At 46.3% G+C, this 20,289-nt stretch overlaps 1 long non-coding RNA gene across 1 annotated transcript; it reads left to right on the top strand.

Moving 5' to 3' along the window:
- The first annotated feature begins 645 nt into the window (after positions 1 to 645).
- LOC140460271 (uncharacterized) lies at positions 646 to 19,220 on the top strand. The gene is made up of 2 exons (XR_011953942.1): positions 646 to 1,353; positions 13,922 to 19,220. It is a non-coding gene; the product is annotated as an uncharacterized lncRNA (long non-coding RNA).
- Positions 19,221 to 20,289: the final 1,069 nt, after the last annotated feature.

Here is a 20,289-nt window from a genome sequence, read left to right as displayed (position 1 = left end):
GGTCTTAAAACCATTTTCTTGCCTTCCCCCAGAAACATCCACTTCTTTGTTGTTCAAAAATCACATGAACTCAGCGTTGAATATTTTCAATGACCCCCTAACTGCAGGAAGATATCCCCACTTCTGAACTCAACTGGCGCTGATTGGTGTAGAAGGATGCTGAGGCCCCTTTGCACATCCACACATCATTCCTGATGAAGTGCTCAGGACTGAAATGTCGAGTCTCCTGGTCCTTGTGTACTGCCTTTTTCCAGCACCACACTTTGACTCTAATCTCCAGCATCTGTAGTTCTCACTTTCTCCACATCCCAATATATCACCATTTAAACAATACATCTCCTTTCTGCTTTTTGTTTCACAGCAATGGCTATAACTTCACATTGAGATACTGCATTTGCCACGTGTTTGTAAATTGTGGTCTTCTCTACATCGGGGAGACCGAGCGTAAACTTTGGAAACAGTTCACCGAGCGTCACACCCAGGTCTGCAGAGGCTGTCCGGACCTCCCGTTTTAATTCCCCTTCCCAGTCCCTTCCTGACAAGAACATCTTAGGCTTCCTCTATTACCACAAGGAACCAAACTGCAAATTGGGGGAACAACATCCCATCTCCCCCCCCCCCCCCCCCCCCCCGGGCAGCCTACAGCCTGCAGGACTCAACATTGAGTTCTCCAATTTCAAATAACCTGCCTTTACACCCCCGACTCCCTTCTCAGACCCATGCCCCTCATTTCCACTCCTTCCTGCCGCCAACCTGATTTGTTCCCCCAATTGACTAATCAGGCCATACCCTCTCCCTCTCAGACAATGCAGTGGCTCTGATTGGCAGGAGGACCAATTTCGTTCTGGTCCTCCAGGGTTCCCCATTGGGCCATCAAAGGAAGGTCGCGCGCCATTTTTTGCAGAAAGCGATGAGCGTGCCCTGAATTTTGCTGACAATGGTGGGCATGCGCACTGTGGTGCTGACACTGGAAAACATGCGTACTATGTTCACTGGGGATGCTGGTGTTCCTGTCAGATTTTAAGAGTCCAAATGCCAATAGGAAAAAAGGGGTATAGGCACAATTTATTTTTCGCTGTGATTCGACATTGTATTGCTTTTGCATTCTGTCTGGCTACTCAACTTTTGTATGTCACTGGGCACCGCCGCCTTCCTGGTGCAGCTGCTGTGTCACGGCCACACCGCCCGGCTGTACAGCAGGTAGGAGCCGGTGACCATTCTGGAGGCGGATGGGGTTAAGGGCCTGTTTGGGAATTCGTCGGCCGCCTGGGTGGTGGAGTTCTACTGGTCGTGGGGCGGCCCTTGTGTCAACTCTGGGGCCACCTGGAAGGTACTGGGCCCGGGAGGTGAAAGGTGAGGCAGGTTGGGGGGGGGGACGGAGGGGAAGGAATGTGGGGCCTGTCCTGTCATAGTGACATTTTACACTCACTTTCCATCTGCTTTTACTGGGGCTTGTGCTGTTTACCCCCTCACTGTTTGTTTAATCCTTGTGCTGTTTACCCCCTCACTGTTTGTTTAATCCTTGTGCTGTTTACCCTTCACTGTTTGTTTAATCCTTGTGCTGTTTGCTCTTTGCTGTTACTTGTGCAATTGCTGAGGGTAGTGAGTAAATACTAGTGAAGGAGATTATGCACCAGCATGTGTATGTTCCTCAGTCATTGAAGGGGCAGGACCTGTTGAGAATGGTTGGTCAAGTGTGTGTTGTACTAAACCTTGTTAATATGGGTATAGTTATGATTTGGAGATGCTGGTGTTGGACTGGGGTGTACAAAGTTTAAAACACCCAGTTAAAAATCACAACACCAGGTTATAGTCCAACAGGTTTAATTGGAAGCACACTAGCTTTCAGAGCGACACTCCATCAGGTGATTTAACCTGTTGGACTATAACCTGGTGTTGTGATTTTTAACTGGGTGTTATTTGGAAAAATATACTTAGTCATAGAGATGTACAGTACGGAAACAGACCCATTCGGTCCAACCTGTCCATGCCAACCAAATATCCTAAATTAATCTAGTCGCATTTGTCAGCACTTGGCTCATATCCCTCTAAACCCTTCCTATTCATATACCCATCCAGATGCCTTTTAAATGCTGTAATTATACCGGCTTCCACTACTTTCTCTGGCAGCTCATTCCATACATGCATCACGTTTCCCCTTAGGTACCTTTTATATCTTTCTGCTCTTACCCTAAACCTATGCCCTCTAATTGTGAATCTCTTCCCCAACACTGCGAAAAAGACATAAAAACATTGAGCAGCCACACAAATGCAAAAGCAATAAAATATCAAGCCACATGGGGAAAATAATTATGGCTCTACTGTTTTTGTTCTCCGATGGACATTTAAGATCTGTCAAAAACACCAGCATCGACACAGAGCATATTGTGTAAACTCCTCAATGTCAACAAGCAGGGTACCGGTGTCACCAAAACATTGGGCATGTTCCTCGCTGTCGGCAGAAAAGGGGCAAAACCTACTTTTGATGGACAAATAAGGAGCACTGGTGGACCGGAAGGAGACTTGTCCTCCTGCCATTTGGAGCTCCCCTATTGGTGAATGCGGACGTTGGGCCATGAGGTTCTGAAGCTCCTGCTCCTCCTCTCTCTCAATGAAGATTGAGCTTCACCTCAGACTGCAACTTCCTTCCTTTGTCCAACATCTGTGAGTACGGCACTCTTTTCTCACCCCCTTTTCCATTTATGTTTCATTCTAGGGTACCAGTGTTGACTTGGAGCAACTGAAAGGAATGGGAGTAAATCCAGCGATGGGACAGACTCTGGAAAAGTTAGTCTCGGCCTTTGTCTCAATTGGCAAAATAGATAGGCAGGAGATTGGAAGAACGCAGCAAGCCAGGCAGTATCAGGAGGTGGAGAAGTCGAGGTATCTGGTGCACCCCTTGTTCAGGACTGGGGGTGGGTATAGGGAGAACTGTGGAACAAGGGTGTACTGGGAGCAGGGTGATGAAGTGGGGATAGGTGGAGACAGGTAGAGGGTACGACCTGGTTGGTGAATGGGAGGAAGGAATCTAGTTGGTGTCAGGGAGGAGTTAGAAAGGAGGGGGAGGGCCTGGGAAGGGAGTTTGTGATGGAAAGGGGGGTTATTTGAAACTGAACAACTCAGTGTTGAGTTCTCCGGGCTGTGGACTGCTCGGACGGAAGATGAGGTTTTGTTTCTCCAATTTGTGGTTTGGTTTGTTGTGGTAATGGAGGAAGCCAAAGATGGTTATGTCAGAAAGGGAGTGGGAAAGGGCTTTAAAATGGGTTGAGACTGGGAAGTCCACTTGGCCTTTTATGGATGTTTATGGGGAAGGCAAGAAAATGGTTATAAGACTAGTATAGGACCGAGTTACAGAGCCATACAGCACAAGCACAGAAACAGACCCTTCAGTCCAACTAGTCCATACTGACTGTGTTCTCAAACTAAACCAGTCCCACCTGCCAGTGTTTGGCCCATATCCCTCCAAACCTTTCCTATTCATGAACTTATCCAAATGTCTTTTAAACGTTGTTACTGTACCTGCATCCACCACTTCTTCTAGACATTCAGTCCACACGTGAACCACTCTGTCTAAAAAAATTGTGCCCATCGACCTTTTTTTTGAAAATCTCTTTCTCCTCTCTCACCGTCAAAAATTTGTTCCCTAATCTTGAAACCCCCACCCTAGGGGAAGGACACCCACTGTTCTCCTCATCTCTCCCCTTGTGATTTTATAAACCTCGATAAGGTTACCTCTCCACTTCCTATGGTCCAGTGAAAAAGTCCCAGCCTTTCTGCCCAGATGAAGGTAGATCCATATCCAGTCATGATCTGTTCAATGCTAGTCCCAATTCTCAGTGTCCAGTACAGCAACAGACCACACAAGACGTAGGAGCAGAAATTAGGCCATTCAGCCCATCAGGTCTGCTCATTCCATTCAATCGTGGCTGATCAGTTTCTCAATCCCGTTCTTCCGCTTTCAGTAAAGTGAAAATGGAGGGAGAGAGTGTGGGATGGAGATTTTCAGCTTCCAGGGAATAAGAGAGGAAAGAGTTCACTATAAATTAGAATTTACGGGATCGGCTGATGAGCCAAAGAGAGTCAATTGGAGTTTAATTTAGAGAAATCAGAGGTTTACATTTTGGTCAAGCAATCCAGGCAGGACTGACACAGTTAAGGGAAGTGTTGCAGAATAAAGAGACCTTGGAGTGCAGGTTCATAGTTCCTTGAAAGTGGAGTCTCTGGTGGACACAATAGTGAAGAAGGCGTTTAGTTTGCTTTCCTTTATTGCTCAGAGCATTGAGTTCAGGAGTTGGGAGGTCATGTTATACACCCTTCACTCTCCAGTGTGTTACCTAACTGCTTCATTGTTTTTAGTGAATATAGCCCACACCTCCCGCTGCTGCCATAACGTGGTTTGTTTGGAAGCACTAGCTTTCGGAGTGATTAGATTTATTTTAGATTTTATGACTTAGTGTGGAACAGGCCCTTCAGCCCAACAAGTCCACACCGACCCTCCCAGCAACCCACCCGGACCCATTCCCCTACATTTACCCTTGCACCTAACACTACGGGCAATTTAGCATGGTCAGTTCACCTAACCTGCACATCTTTGGACAGTGGGAGGAAACCGGAGCACTCGGAGGAAACCCACACAGACACGGGGAGAATGTGCAAAACACACATTGACAGTTGCTCGAGGCGGGAATTGAATCTGGGTCTCCTCACTGTGAGACAGCGGTGCTGCCAAGTGCTGCTCCTTAATCAGGTGGTTGTGGAGAATAAGATCATGATTAGACTAAAGGAGTCCAGTGTCATGGAGATGTGATACATTAAACAATTTAAATTAAATCTTCCAACTTTTAGAATTGGGTTCTGTTCTTTGGTATGTTAATCCCAGAACCTGTTTCAAGTAACTTTCTCAAGTACGTAATTTAAATGCAGAGCTTTTCTATCAAAAATGTCAGGCTGACTTGACGTTGGGACACAGACAGAATTCACACCTATTGAAGGGTAGGCTGGGACTTTTTTCACTGGAGCACAGGAGGTTGAAAGGTGAAGGTATCAGGTGCCTCATTAGCAAGTTTGCAGATGACATTCAGATTGATGGACTATCAGATAGTGAAGGGGACTGTCAGACGATACAGCAGAATACAGATTGGAGAGTTGGGAAGAGGAGGAGGTTGGGGGGGAGGGGGTACTTGATTGAGGCCTATAAAACCATGAGGGTTGTAAATAGGGGTGGATAGGAAGAATTTTCTTTCACCCAGAGGGGTCACGAGTTCAAAGTAAGAGGGGAAAGGTTTGAGGGAGATATACATGGAAAATTCTTCACACAGAGGGTGGTGGGCGCCTCGAATGCATCGCCAGCGGAGGCAGTAGGGGTGGGATCGATAGTGTCATTTAAGATGTATCTAGACAGATACATGAATGGGCAGGGAGCAGAGGGATACAGATCCTTAGAAAATAGGCGGCAGGTTTAGATAGAGGATCTCGATCAGCATAGCCTTGGAGGGCTGAAAGGCCTGTTCCTGTGCTGTAAGGTTCTTTGTTCTCTTTATAGAGGTTAACAAAACTGAGGGGCAAAGATAAGGTGAATGGCATGTGTCATTTCAAGACTAGAGAGCAAATTAAGGTGAGAGGAGAAAGATTTAAAAACACATGAGGAGCACCTTCTTTTTTAAGAGTGGTTTGTGTGTGGAATGAATGTCCAGAGGAAATGGTGGATGCAGGTTGAGTAACAACATTTAAAAGACATTTGGATAAGTACATGAATAGGAAAGGTTCAGAGGAATATGGGCCAAGCACAGGCAGGTGGGACTAGTTTAGTTTGTGAATATAGTCAGCATGGGCTAGTTGGGCTGAAGGCTCTGTTTCTGTGCTGTATGACTCTGTAACTGTTCTGTACTGGTCTTAAAATCATTTTACTTGCCTTCCCCCAGAAACATCCACTTCTTTGTTGTTCTAAAATCAGATGAACTCAGCCTTGAATAGATTCAATGACCCCCTAACTGCAGGAAGACTTCTAAACTCAATTCCTCTCACTAATACACCTCTTGCCTTGCTGATTACTTGCTGCATCCGTCTGACAACTGGCGGTGACTGGTGTGGAAGGATGCTGAGGCCACTTTTTACATCCACACATCATTCCTGATACAAGGCTCATGCCTGAAACGTCGATTCTCCTGTTCCTTGGATGCTGTCTGACCTCCTGTGCTTTTCCAGTGCCACACTTTTCAACTCTGATCTCCAGGATCTGCAGTCCTGACTTTCTCCACATCCCAATATATCACCATTTAAACAACACACCTCCTTTCGGCAGTTACTTTTTCATAACCGAGACTATAACTTCACACTGTGGGACTGCATTTGCCAATTGAGATACAGACCTGGACCAATGTTTCCCGACTCTGTCCCCTCCCTGGATTCACTCGCTTTCTTTTCATTTGCTGCAAGTCAACAATTTAACCCCAGAATGAAAAAAATGAAATGGAAAAGAGGTTGAGAAAAGAGAGTGCCGTACTCTCAGATGGTGGATAGAGGAAGGAAGTTGCAGTCTGAGGTCAAGCTTGATCTTCATTCGGAGAGGAGGAGGAGCAGCAGCAGCTTCAGAAGCTCATGATCCACCTTCTGCATTCAGAAAATAGCGAGGGCTCTGATTGGCAGGAGGACCAGGCTCCTTGTCTGACTTCTCATTGGTCCATTTGAAGAAGGGTTCACGCTGTTTCTGCAGTCAGCGAAGAGCATGTGCGGCTTTTGCTGAACCAGCATAGAGTAATAGAGATGTACGGCATGGAAACAGACCCTTCGGTCCAACTCGTCCATGCTGACCAGATATCCCAACCCAATCTAGTCCCACCCCTCAACACCCGGCCCATATCCCTCCAAACCTTTCCTATTCATATACCCATCCAAATGCCTCTTAAATGTTGCAATTGTACCAGCCTTCACCACTTCATCTGGCAGCTCGTTCCATACATGTACCACCTCTGTGTGAAAACCTTGCCCCATAGGTCTATTTTACGTCTTTCCCCTCTCATCCTATACCTATGCCCTCTAGTTCTGGACTCCCAACCCAAGGGAAAAGACTTTGTCTATTTAACTTATCCATGCCCCTCATAATTTTGTAAACCTCTCTAATGTCACCCCTCAGCCTCTGACACTCCAGGGAAAACAGCCCAGCCTGTTCAGCCTCTCCCTCTACTGCAAATCCTCTAACCCTAGCAACATCCTTGTAAATTTTTCTGAACCCTGTCAAGTTTCACAACAGGTTTCCAATAGAAAGGAGACCAGAATTGCACGCAATATTCCAACAGTGGCCTAACCAATGACCTGTACAGCCGCCACATGACCTCCCAACTCCTGTACTCAATACTCTGACCAATAAAAGAAAGCATACCAAATGCCGCCTTCACTATCTTATCTACCAGCGACTCCACTTCCAAGGAGCTATGAACCTGCACTCCAAGGTGTCTTTGTTCAGCAACACTCCCTAGGACCTTATCATTATGTGTATAAGATCCTGCTAAGGTTTGCTTTCCCAAAACACAGCACCTCACATTTTTCTGAATTAAACTGCATTTACCACTTCTCTACTCATTGGCCCATCTGGTCAAGATCCTGTTGTAATCTGAGGTAACCCCCTTCGCTGTCCACTACACCTCCAATTTTGGTGTCATTTGCAAACCTACTAACTGTACCTCTTATACTCGCATCCAAATCATTTATGTAAATGACAAAAAGTAGAGGACCCAGCACCGATCCTTCTGGCACTCCACTGGTCACAGTGGAGATCCTCCAGTCTGAAAAACAAACCTCCACCACCACCCTCTGTCTTCTACCTTTTCAGCCAGTTCTGTATCCAAATGGCTAGTTCTCTCTGTATTCCGTGAGATCTAACCTTGCTAATTACTCTCCCATGGGGAACCTTGTTGAACGCCTTACTGAAGTCCGTATAGATCACATCTACTGCTCTGCCTTCCTCAAAAAACTCAAGCAAGTTTGTGAGACATGATTTCCCACGCACAAAGCCACATTGACTATCCCTAATCAGTCCTTACCGTTTCAAATACATGTACATCCTGTCCCTCAGGATTCGCTCCAACAACGTGCCCACCATCGACATCAGGCTCACTGGTCTATAGTACCCTGGCTTGTCCTTAATACCCTTCTTCAACAGTGGCACTATGTTAGCCAACCTCCAGTCTTCTGGCACCTCACCTGACATGCGCACTATGCTATATGGAGATGCTATTCCTGATGGATTTAAAGTGTCCAATTGCCACAATTTCTCCCTTCGTCACTTGGCATAACCGCGCACGCTCCTCGTTATTTTTGATGTTCATCTTCCCTATAACCCTCATTTTATAAATCTCAAATGAGGTCACCCCTCAACCTCCTGTGCTCCAGTGAAAAGAGTCTCAGCCTCTCCTTATAACTCAAACCCTCCAGTCTTGGTAATATCCTGGTAAATCTTTACTGAACCCTCTGTAATAGTATTCTTCCTATTACAGGGCCACCAGAAGCGTTCTCAATTCTATACAAGTGGCCTCACCAACATCCTGTACAACTTCAACGTGATGTCCTCGCTCCTTTATTCAATGGGGTGTGAACAAATGGTAAGTGTGCTGAATGCCTTCTGAAGCACCCTTCCAACCAGTGCTGCAACTTTCAATGAAGTATGTACCTGAACCCCACCCCATATCCCTCTGTACAAGCCCTACCCTTCCTTATTTTAGGAAAATGCAACCCCTCACTTTTATCTATACCCCTCTCATACACACACACACTCTCTCTCTCAGACATACACCGCCCCAACACACTTACCCTCTCACAGGCTTCCCCTCCATCACACATGCACTCTCTCTCATACACACACACATATAACGATGGGGTGAATTTGAATTTGCAGATATATTCAATTTTGCAGAAAAAGCGCACAACATGCAGGTAGTCAATCCATGTAATATTTTATAAATTCCTAGTTTGGAAAAAGAACCAGTCTGATTTAAGATTGGGATACTGACACACCTTTCATGCATTGTCTGGGCTGAGATTTCACCAGTTTCAAAAAAAAACCTTTAATGATCTCTAGAATATGACTTAATAGTAGCTCTGGGATGTACGCATTAATGAACTAAAACCTGCAACCCATTCTAAAAGATCAAAGACTTAACAGCAATGTACATTTGATAAATATATCAAATCAGTTGCATGACACTGTGACCTTTTACTATAAACTGTGTCTTATGATCCTGCACCACAGCTACCCGATGAAGTAGTGATTCCAAATTAACCTGTTGAATTATAACCCAGTGTTGTGATTTTTAAACTTAGTCCAACACCAGCACCTCCACCACCTCGTTTCTAGTGAACACATCCCACACCTCGCCGTCCTCCAATAATCTGCCGATGAATCGATGCAGTGCCTGCACCCCTGAAAAATTTACAATTTCTAACAATATTAGCTAGTAATTCACTGCTCCATCTGATACACGACATTGGAAACTCAATGCAGGAGGCTGCAAGAAATGAGCAGCTTTAAAACCACTGACACTTGGAGCGCAAAGCTTTCAATGAGAGTCTGAGCCTGGCAGTATGTTCAGGTAACCTTTATTGTGACCCAAGTTTGTTACAGCTTCAGATCCCCCCCCCAGCAAAAAGGCAGAGAAAGAGTAGTTGATTTTGTTTTTAAACAGCTCAAGATCAAAGCGCATACACTCCTGCCCCGTCCCACCCGCCACCTCACTTCCTTAACTATTGGTCAGTACAGAGTTGTCCCTTTTGTAATTGGAGGAGAAAGTGAGGACTGCAGATGCTGGAGATCAGAGCTGAAAGTGTATTGCTGGAAAAGTGCAGCAGGAATCCTTTGGAATTGGATCCTTGGTACAACCATAACCCATAGGAAATACTGCCTCACTCAGCAATTTGAACCCATATCATGTCTCCAAGTAAGCTTCTCTCCGTGCATTTGCCTGTTCTGGGGCAGTGTAGAGTCAACCACACTGCTGCGTGTCTGGAGTCACACGTAGGCCAGACTGGGTAAAGGATGCAGTTGGGATGACTGAGTGATTCTTTTTCCTCCAACGGCAGTTTCCTTCACTAAAAAGGGTGTTAGTGAATCGGATGGGGGTTTTCTCCCAACACCACACCTCCCTCCATCCCCTGAAAATGGTTTCAACGATAGATTCCGAACTCCAGATTTCTGACCGTATTCCAATTCCGCCATCTGCCACAGCAGGATTCAAACCCGGGAGTCCCCGAAACTGGGTTGATAGTCCAGTTGATTATGGCACTGAGCCGTCGCTCCTTCAATTCCCCTGCAGTGGCACGTGAACTCGCTGGTGCTTCCGCAGGTGGGAGGACTGGGTAAAGCCCTTCCCGCACTCGGGGCAGCTGAAGGGCCTCTTTCCCCGTGTGGACCTGCTGGTGGGCCAGCAGAGGGGATGAAGTGCTGAAGCTCTTCCTGCACCTGAGGTCGGAGAATGGCCTCTCCCTGGTTTGACTGCGCCAATGAGTCTCCAGGGCAGATGGGACACGGAAGCCTTTCCCGCAGTCGACATACTTCCATCTTTTCTCCACGGGGTGGGATTCCTCTGGTTTTTCCATGGCTGAAGCTTCTGCTGCACACGAACACGTATAGAGCCCCTCCACGCCGTGAATTCCTCTGTCCAGTCCGTATAACTGTTTCAGGCTCCACACACAGTGCACTGCAACAGTAGGGTCTTCATTCAGTCCCACTGATGCTGAAAACAGTCAGACTGAACCAAAAAGCTTTCCTACTTTTCACAGAATCATAGTCCAAAATCATTGCTGTCCCGATGGATTGAGTGACAGTCAGACGTCAAAGTGAGGACTGCAGCCATTGGAGAGTCAGTGTTGAAATGTGCAGCGCTGAAGAAACGCAACAGGTCAGGCAGCATCCGAGGAGCAGGAGAGTCGACATTTCAGTCCTCAGCCCTTCATCTGTTAATCTAGAAACTTCTGTCTTCAGATTTTCAAATACTCTGTAAAAAGAGATTATAAAAGTCAACACTTTCAGACCAGGGTAGAAAAGAAAAGACAAAGTAAAAATAGAAAAGATCTACTCCACCTCCTTTATCCTTCCATCCCTCCTCAGCCGAGTAATTAAGACACATACCTGAGTTTGCAGAGTCTGCTCCCTCCCTGAATTCACTCCAATTGCATCAAGTGAACAGACATCGCCCCACCCTTCCCCCTCTCTCTCCCTCCCAGGATGAAGAGTTGCCCAGAGGGAGCAACCTTCACTCTGAAATTCACAGGGCCATTGTGACGCCAACAAGGGGTGGGCAAGAGGGGGAAGGAGCAAGAGGCGGGGCAAGGCCAGCAGCAGGCCCTCGCAACATGCCTGCTTTGCCTTGCACAGTTTGCAAAAGTCCATTCCTCTTCAGAGAATCCCCACAGTATGGAAGCAGGCCACTCGGCCCAAAAACTCCACACCGACCGAACCAATGTCCAGTAAACCGCAACCTGACCTCCTAACTCCTGTACTCAATACTCTGACCAATAAAGGAAAGCTTTTCCAAATGCTTCCTATTGACCTGTGACTGCATTTTCAAGGAGCTATGAACCTGCACTCCAAGACCTCTTTGTTCAGCAACACTCCCTGCGACCTTACCATTAAGTGTACAAGTCCTGCTAAGATTTGCTTTCCCAAAATGCAGCACCTCACATTTATCTAAATTAAACTCCATTTGCCGCTTCTCAGCCCATTGGCCTATCTGATCAAGATCCCATTGTAATCTGAGGTAACCTCCTTCGCTGTCCACTACATCTCCAATTTTGGTGTCATCAGCAAACTTACTAACTATACCACTTATGCTCACATCCAAATCATTTATATAAATGACAAAAAGTAGTGGGCCCATTATCTATTGTCAAAGTGGAATTTACAAAATATTACATGTATTGACTGCCTGCAGATTGTGCAGTCTTTGAGCAAAGTAGAATGTATTTGCAAACGTCATGCTGCAAATACAAACTCACCCCCGTGGATGATCTATCTCATGTGTGCATGAGATGGAGAAAAAGTCTATTTCTGTGCTCTATGCCTATTTGATAACAGATGCTTTATTTCTGTTGGTGTAAATGTTATTGTAAATCATAGCTGGGTACTAATAGATGTAAGGGTGACAGAATTCCTCAAGTAGGGCAGTGTAAGATTCCTGGGAGACCCCTGTTTCTGGTTTACTTCTTTAAGAGCTGAGAACAGATCGACATCTTAGTCTGTGGGAACAGGGCGATCAACAGAGGACAGAGAAATCAGGGCCTGAAACCCAAGCTGACACCAGACCACCCTGTGATCAGTGCTTTGATTAGCAGTGCCAACCCTCTACCTTTAACTTTACCTTGCTTCCCATTTAACTAATGTCTCTCTGTTCAGGATCTAATCCTTGTCATCCTGAAGCCATGCCTCTGTCAGGAGTCTCAGATCATAATTATTCTCTTCAATGTGTGCAGTCAATTTTGTTACAATGCAGCACACATTCAGACACACAATTTTTAGTTAAAATTTTTGTGATCTTTAGAATCTAGTTTTGATTGCTGGTATATTTACTCTCCTTGTCCCTTTCTATGTTCTCTGATGTTCATTTTCCACATCACTACATTACTCACCGGCCTTGATTTGGATTGGCCGTGCTAAATTGCCCACAGTGTCCAGGGATGTGTGGGTTAGGTGGGTAAAATTCCGTAGATTGACTACTCTCTGGGAAAAACAGTTCTTCCTCATCACTGTCCTAAACCTACTCCCCCTCACCTTGAGGCCTTGTCTCATTCACTAGCAGAAATGATTGGATAGGGTATGGCTTCATCCCCACAGTGCAATGAATTTCCACTGTGCACCAAAATCTCAGATGTACTCCCTTACTCAGTTGCTGTCTCATAAACGAAAGACTTCATTATAACCTCTTTTGCTCCCAGTAAGGGCAAAACATCTTGGAAAGCTGCTCTGAAAGTCCAACCATGCTTCTGCATTCACTGAAGTTGATTTGAGTATTACAGCACAGAAAAAGACCCTTCAGCCCAGCTCGTCAGTGTCGACCAGATATCCTAAACTAATCTTGTCTCAATTGTCTACACATGGCCCATATCCCTCCATACTTTTCCTATTCATTTACACATCAAGATGGGTTTTAAACGTTGCACTTGTTCCAGCCTCCACCACTTCTTCTGACAGTTCTATAAATGTACCACTCTGTGTGAAAAGGTTGCCCCTCATGTCCCTTTCCCCACTCACCTAAAAGCTATGCATTTTAGTTCTGGACTCTCCTATCCTGGTGAAAAAACCTTGGGTATTGACTCACTGACCCTTATAAAGGTTAACCCTCAGCATCCGATGTACAGAAAGTGAGACCTGCAGATGCTGGAATCAGAGTCTAAGAGTGTGGTGCTAGAAAAGCACGGCAGGACAGGCAGCATCTGAGGAGCGGGAGAGTTGACATTTCAGGCATGAGCCCTTCATCAGGAATGATGTGTGGATGGACAAAGGGGCCTCAGCGTCCTTCTACACCAGTCAATGCCAGTTGTCAGACAGGTGCAGCAAGCAATCAGCAAGGCAAGTGATATATTAGAAGTGGGGATGTCCTCCTGCAGTTAGGGGGGTCATTGAATATATTCAAGGCTGAGTTCATCTGATTTTTGAACATCAAAGTGTAGATTTTTATGTTGTGTACATGAGGTGGCTTTGTTTGAGTGGTTTACGTGTTGGATGCAAGTATAGTAACAACGTTTAAAGTGGAAGGCAAGAAAATGATTTTCAGACCACAACAGAACAGTTACAGTCAGACAGCACAGAAACTGACCCTTCAGTCGAAGTATTCCGTGCTATGTTCTCAACCTAAACTAGTGCCACTTGCTGGTGTTTGCCCCATATCCCTCCGCACCTTCCCTATTCATGTACTTATCCAAATGTCTTTTAAAGGTTGCATCGAAACGTGCATCGACGACTTCCTCGGGACATTCATTCCATACATGAACCACTTTCTGTTTATGAAAACCTTTTCCTGATTCTGTCTACTCCGTGGATTAATTTCCTTTTCTGTTCGGTTGCTGCAAGTCAAAAATTGAAGCCCAGCATGAAAAAAATGAAAAAGGAGTTGATAAAGAGAGTGGCGTACCGGCGGAGTAAGGAGGTTGCAGCCTGGAGCAAACTCGATCTTCATTCAGGGAGAGCAGCAGCAGCTTCCGAAGCTAGTGTTCCAACTTCTGCATTCAGACCACAGGAAGGCTCTGATTGGCAGGAGGACAGTCCGCTTCCGGTCTTCCAGGGCTTCTGAGTGGCCCACCAAAAGGAAGTCGCGAAGCGTGTGTTGCGTGCAGCGAGGAGCATGAGCATTATTCTCTCTGGCGACGCTGCTGTCACTGATGGTATTTGGACATTTTAGAATTTAAGTAAAAAAGGGCAGATTCACCATTTCCCCCCTGTGATATTTACCTTTCCTGCACCACCCATGATTTTATAAATCGAAATAAAGTAACCTGTCAACCTGTGGTCGTTAATAGGGCGACCAGAAGTGTCTCAGCACTCTAAAAGTGGTCTCACCAATATCCTGTACAACCTCAACATGATGTCCCAACTCCTACACTGAACGGTGCGAACAATGAAGGCAAGTGTGCTGAACGTCACTTTCACCACCCTGTCTCCCAATTATGCAACTTTCAAAGAACTATGTACCCGGTTTGGAGTTGTCGGTGTTGGACTGGGGTGTGCAAAGTTAAAATTCACACAATACCAGGTGATACTCCAACAGGCTCATTTGCAAGCATTAGCTTTCGGAGCGCTGCTCCTTCATCGGGTGGTTCTATCTGATGATCCTGTTCCACAAACATCCCAAGCAGCGCTCCGAAAGCTCGTGCTTCCAAATAAACCAGTTGGACTATAACCTGGTGTTCTGAGATTTTTAACTTTATCCACCCCAGTCCAACACCGGCAGCTCCACATCGTTTCCAGTGGACACAGCCCACACCTCCCAGTGCTACCAGGAAACTGTATAATGACAATGGGATGATGCAGTACCTGCACTCCTGAAAAATTTACAATTTCTAACAATACTGGCTACTCAGTGACTGCTGGAACCAATACACAACATTGGAAACATCGTCCAGGAAGCTGTCAGAAATTAGCACAGCAGGTCAGGCAGCATCCAAGGAGCAGGAAAATCAACCTTGCCCGAAATGTCGATTTTCCTGCTCCTCGGACGCTGCCTGACCTGCTGTGCTTTACCAGCGCCACTCTCATCTTGATTCTGATCTCCAGCATCAGCAGTTCTCACTTTGACTTGTAAGAAATGAACAGTTTTAAAACAAAAACCTGTTGCAGTTCAAAGCTCTCAATGAGAGTCTGAGCTCGGTGTGAAGTTCAGGTAATCTTTATTATGACCCAACTTTGTTACAGCTTCAGAATCTCCCAGCAGAAAGGCATAGAAAAAGTAGCATTTTTTAAAAAACAGCTCAAGGTCAAAGTGCACACATCCCCTGCACCTCCTCACTTTCTTCATTATTGGTCACCACCAAGTTATCCCTTTGTAATTGTTTCCTTGGTACAGCCTTAACCCGGGGGATGTATTGCCTCACTCAGCAATTTCAACCCGTATCCTGTATCCAAGTTCGTTGGATGGGCAGTGTAGAGTCAACCACACTGCTGTGGGTCTGGAGTCACATGTAGGCCAGATCGGGTAAAGGATGCAGCTGGGACGACTGAGTGACTCTTCTCCCACGATGACAGTTTCCTTCCCTAAAAAAAGAACTGAGTGAATCAGATGGAAGTTTTCTTCCACCCCCATCCCACCAAAAATAGTTTCATTGTTAGATTCTGAACTCCAGATTTATGACCAAATTCTGATTGCACCATCTGTCATGGTGGGAATCGAACCCAGGATCCCCGGAAATGGGTTGTTAGTCCAGTTGATAATGGCACTCGGCTGTCATTCCTTCAATCCCCCTGCGAAGACACGTGAACCTGCTGGTGGCTCCGCAGGTGGGAGGAGCGGGTGAAGGCCTTCCCGCAATCGGTGCAGCTGAAGGGCCTCTCCCCTGTGTGGATCCGCCGGTGCCTCAGCAGGTCAGAGGAATTGCTGAAGGCCTTCCCGCACTCGTGGCATGGGAATGGCCTCTCCCCCGTGTGGAGCTACCGGTGCCTCAGCAGGCTAGTGTAATTCCTGAAGGCCTTCCCGCACTCGGTGCAGCTGAAGGGCCTCTCCCCGGTGTGGACACGCTGGTGGCTCCGCAGGTGGGAGGAGCAAGTGAAGCCCTTCCCGCACTGAGAGCAGGTGAACGGCCTCTCTCCCGTGTGGACCCGCTGGTGCCTCAGCATGTGGTAGGAGCAGATGAAGCCCTTCCCGCACTGAGAGCAGGTGAACGGCCTCTCCCCCGTGTGGACTCGCTGGTGCCTCACCAAGTGGGAGGAATTGCTGAAGGCCTTCCCGCACTCAGGGCAGCTGAAGGGCCTCTCCTTTGTGTGGACACGCTGGTGGATCTGGAGGTTAGTGGAATCGCTGAAGCCCTTCCCGCAGACAGGGCAGGGGAACGGCCACTCCCCAGTGTGGCTGAGCCGATGAATCTCCAGGGCAGATGGGAAACGGAAGCCTTTTCCGCAGTCGCCACATTTCCATGGTTTCTCCTCGGGGCGGGATTCCTCGGGTTTCTCCATGGCCGAAGCTTCAGCTGCACACTAACATGTGCGGAGGCTCTCCCCACCGTGAATTCCTCTTCCCAGACCGCATAACTGCTTCAGGCTACACACTCAGTGCACTGCAATGGTAGGGTCTCTCATCCAGTCCCACTGATGCTGAAAACGTACTGAGACAGGAACCAAAAAACTTTGCTCTTTCTCATAGAATCATACTTGAAAATTGTTGTGGTCCCGATGGACTGAGTGACTGTCAGACATTGACGTCAAAGTGAGGACTGCAGACGCTGGTGAGTGAGATTCGAAAAGTGTGGCGCTGGAAAAGTACAGCAGGTCAAGCAGCATCTGAGGAGCAGGAGAGTTTCAGGCATAAGCCCTTCATCTGTTCATTTTGAAACTTCCGTCACCAGATCTTCAAATACTCTGTAAAAAGAGATTACAAAAGCCATCATTGTCAGTGCAGGGTAGAAATTCTGAACGAGGAATTCTACTTTCTGTGGAATATTCTTTTCTTTTGTTATTCCACAAAATTGAAAGCACAATCCCACTCTCTTCCCCCCCCCACCCCACCTGTTCTCGCTCCGCTCTAACTAATTCCCCTGAAGGTGCTGATTCTTACAGGGGCAGAAAAGCAAAAACGTCAAGACTGACATCTCTCTGCATTTTGGATAACTCCACAACACTGGGATACAGTTGACAGTGAGCAGGTCTGATTCTGGGAAGCAAATACAAGTGTGTCAATTCATGGGATAACCTGCAAAGCAGCTATTTGTGGAACAACATGGTTAACGTCCCCAGGAAAGTGGGAGCAAATTGAGACATCAAGGCATTAACACCGACACAGCTCAGTGAAACTCTTCTGCTCCCAGTCAGAGCAAAACATCTTTGAAAGCTGCTCTGAAAGTCCAGTCTTCACAACCACACTTCTGCTTTCACCGAAGACAATTAGTCATACAGCACAGAAACAGGCCTTTTGGCCCAACTTGTCTGAGCTGACCAGGTATCGTAAATTAATCTAGTCATATTTGCCAAGACTTGGCCCCAATATGGACTGGCACCTGGACTAAATTGGGTTGGCTATCTGTTCGGCAAGAACAAGTTGGACTGAAGGGTCTGTTTCATGCTGTACATCTCTATGACTCCAGTCGCATGTACCGTCACTTGGCCCCGATCCACTGAACCCTTCGTATTCATACGCCTATCCACATGCTTTTTAACTGTTGAAATTGTACTAGACCCCACCACCTCCTCTGGCAGCACATTCCATAGCTGCGCCACCCTCTCCATAAAAAGAAATTTGCCCCTGAAATCTCTTTTACATCCCCCCATGCCTCCCCCCACTCCACCGCCCTCACCCGAAACCTATTACCCTCTCATTCTGGACTTCCCCCATCCAAAGGAAAAGACCTTGAGTATTGACCCTATCCATACCCCTCAGGATTCTATAAAAAGTCTGTAATGTCACCCTTCAGACTCTGGGGAAAACAGCCCCACCCCATCCTTCCGTCCCTCCTGGCCCAAGTAATTGAGAGTTTGCAGAGTCTGCTCCCTCACTGGATTCACTCCAGCTGCTACAAGTGAACAGATTCCCCCCCATCCTCTCCTTCCCAAGATGAACAGTTGTCCAGAGGGAGGGAGTTTCACTCTGAAACTGACAGGGCCACTTCCACATTGTGATGCCCTGCAGTTTGCAGGAATTCCTTCCCTTCAGGGAATCCCAAGTGTGGAAGCAGGCCACTCGGCCCAATGAGTCCACACCCACCCTCCAAAGGGTAACTCACCCTCAACCATTGCTCAATATTAATCCTCCTGACTAATACACCTAACCTGCACATCCCTGGGCACTATGGGTAATTTAGAACTGCCAATCCACCCTAACCTGCACATCCCTGGGCACTATGGGTAATTTAGAACTGCCAATCCACCCTAACCTGCACATCCCTACACACTATAGATAATTTAGTATAGGAAATCACCCCCTAAAATGGATAAAGTTAAAAATCACACAACACCAGTTTGTAGACCAACAGGTTTGTTTGGAAGCACTAGCATTTGGAGCGCTGCTCCTTCATTAGGTGGTTGTGGAGAATAAGGTCATAAGACATAGAATTTATGGAAAAACACAACAGTGTCCTGCCACTGAAATGACCTGTTAAACAAACCTGGATTGTGAAGTCTTTCATCTTTTCGAATGGGTTGCAGGTATCATTAACATACAAATCCCAGAACTACCTGTAAGGCACCTTCTCAAGAGAACTTAAAGTTTTATAACAAAAAGTGACATTTTAGCCCAGCTCTGCAAATATAATTCTGCAAACATACACAAACAAGTCCACGGGAGTGAATGTGTGTGTGTGCACGCACATGAGAGAGAGAAAATGTCTATTTCCATCCTGTATGTCTCTGTCTATTTGAGACTATATGCCTTCTGTTGGGGTAAGCATTGTTGTAAATCATAGCTGGGTACTAATAGTTAGATATAAGGGGAAAGAGAATTCCTCAAGTAGGGCAGTATAAGAATCCTGGGAGATCCCCATTTCTGGTTTACTTCCTAATGAACAAACATTAAACACAAGCACCTATTTATTTCAAATTTGGTTTCATTTTTCTTGTTTGATTCCCTGCTGTGACTACACTGTGCCTGGATGGTTGACAGGCTGGGAGATTGTGGGTTGGGGCTTGATTGACTGAATGGTTTATTGTTCCGGAAGGTGTAGAAGAGAACAGAGGACAGAGAAATCAGGACCTGAAATCTGAGCTGACACCAGACTACCCTGTGATCAGTGCTTTGATTAGCAGTGCCAACCCTCCACCTTTACCTAGCTTCCCATTTGAGGACACCCTCAATATTCAGGATCCAATCCTTGTCATCCTGAAGCCATGTCTCTGTAGGGAGTGTCAGATCGCAATTATTCTCTTCAATGTGTGTAGTCAATTCATTCACTTTTGTCACAATGCAGCACACATTCAGACACACCATTTTTAGGATCAATTTTTGTGATCTTTAGAATCCAGTTTTGATTGCTGGTATATTTACTCTCCTTGTCCCTTTCAATTGTTCTCTGATGTTCATTTTCCACATCACTACATTACTCACCAGTCTTGATTTGGATTGGCCATAATGTCCAGGGACGTGCACGTTAGGTGGGTTAGCCATGGGAAATGCAGGGTCACAGTTTCAGAGTAATAGAAGCAGGAGTAGGCCATTTGGCCCGCCCAGCCGCTCCGCCATTAATTAAGATCACAGCTGATCTATCCATTGTCTCTGGTCCTCCCCTCCCTTCATTGTCCCAACTAGCCTTAATTCCTTGGACAGTGAATTCCAAAGATTCACTACTCTCCAGGAAAAGCAGTTCCTCCTCCTCTCTGTCTTCAATTTACTCCTCCTAATCTTGAGCCTGGTTTCAGTCACCAGCAGAAATGACTAGATAGGGTAAAGTTGCAATGATATTCCACTTTCCACCAAAACCTCAGATGTACCCACTCACTCGGTTGCTGTCTCACAAATGCAAAATTTCATTGTAACGTCTTCTGCTCCCATTAAGGGCAAAAAATCTTTGAAAGCTGTTCTGAAACTGTAGCCTTCACAATCACACTTCTGCTTTCACCAAAGAAGATTAGAGTCATGCAGCATGGAGACAGACCCTTTGGTCCAAGTTGTC

The sequence above is a fragment of the Chiloscyllium punctatum genome, chromosome 36, assembly GCF_047496795.1.
Source record: "Chiloscyllium punctatum isolate Juve2018m chromosome 36, sChiPun1.3, whole genome shotgun sequence".
NCBI classification, from domain to species: domain Eukaryota; kingdom Metazoa; phylum Chordata; class Chondrichthyes; order Orectolobiformes; family Hemiscylliidae; genus Chiloscyllium; species Chiloscyllium punctatum.
The sequence above is the reverse complement of the archived record's forward strand: the minus strand, read 5'-3'. Positions and strand labels throughout refer to the sequence as shown.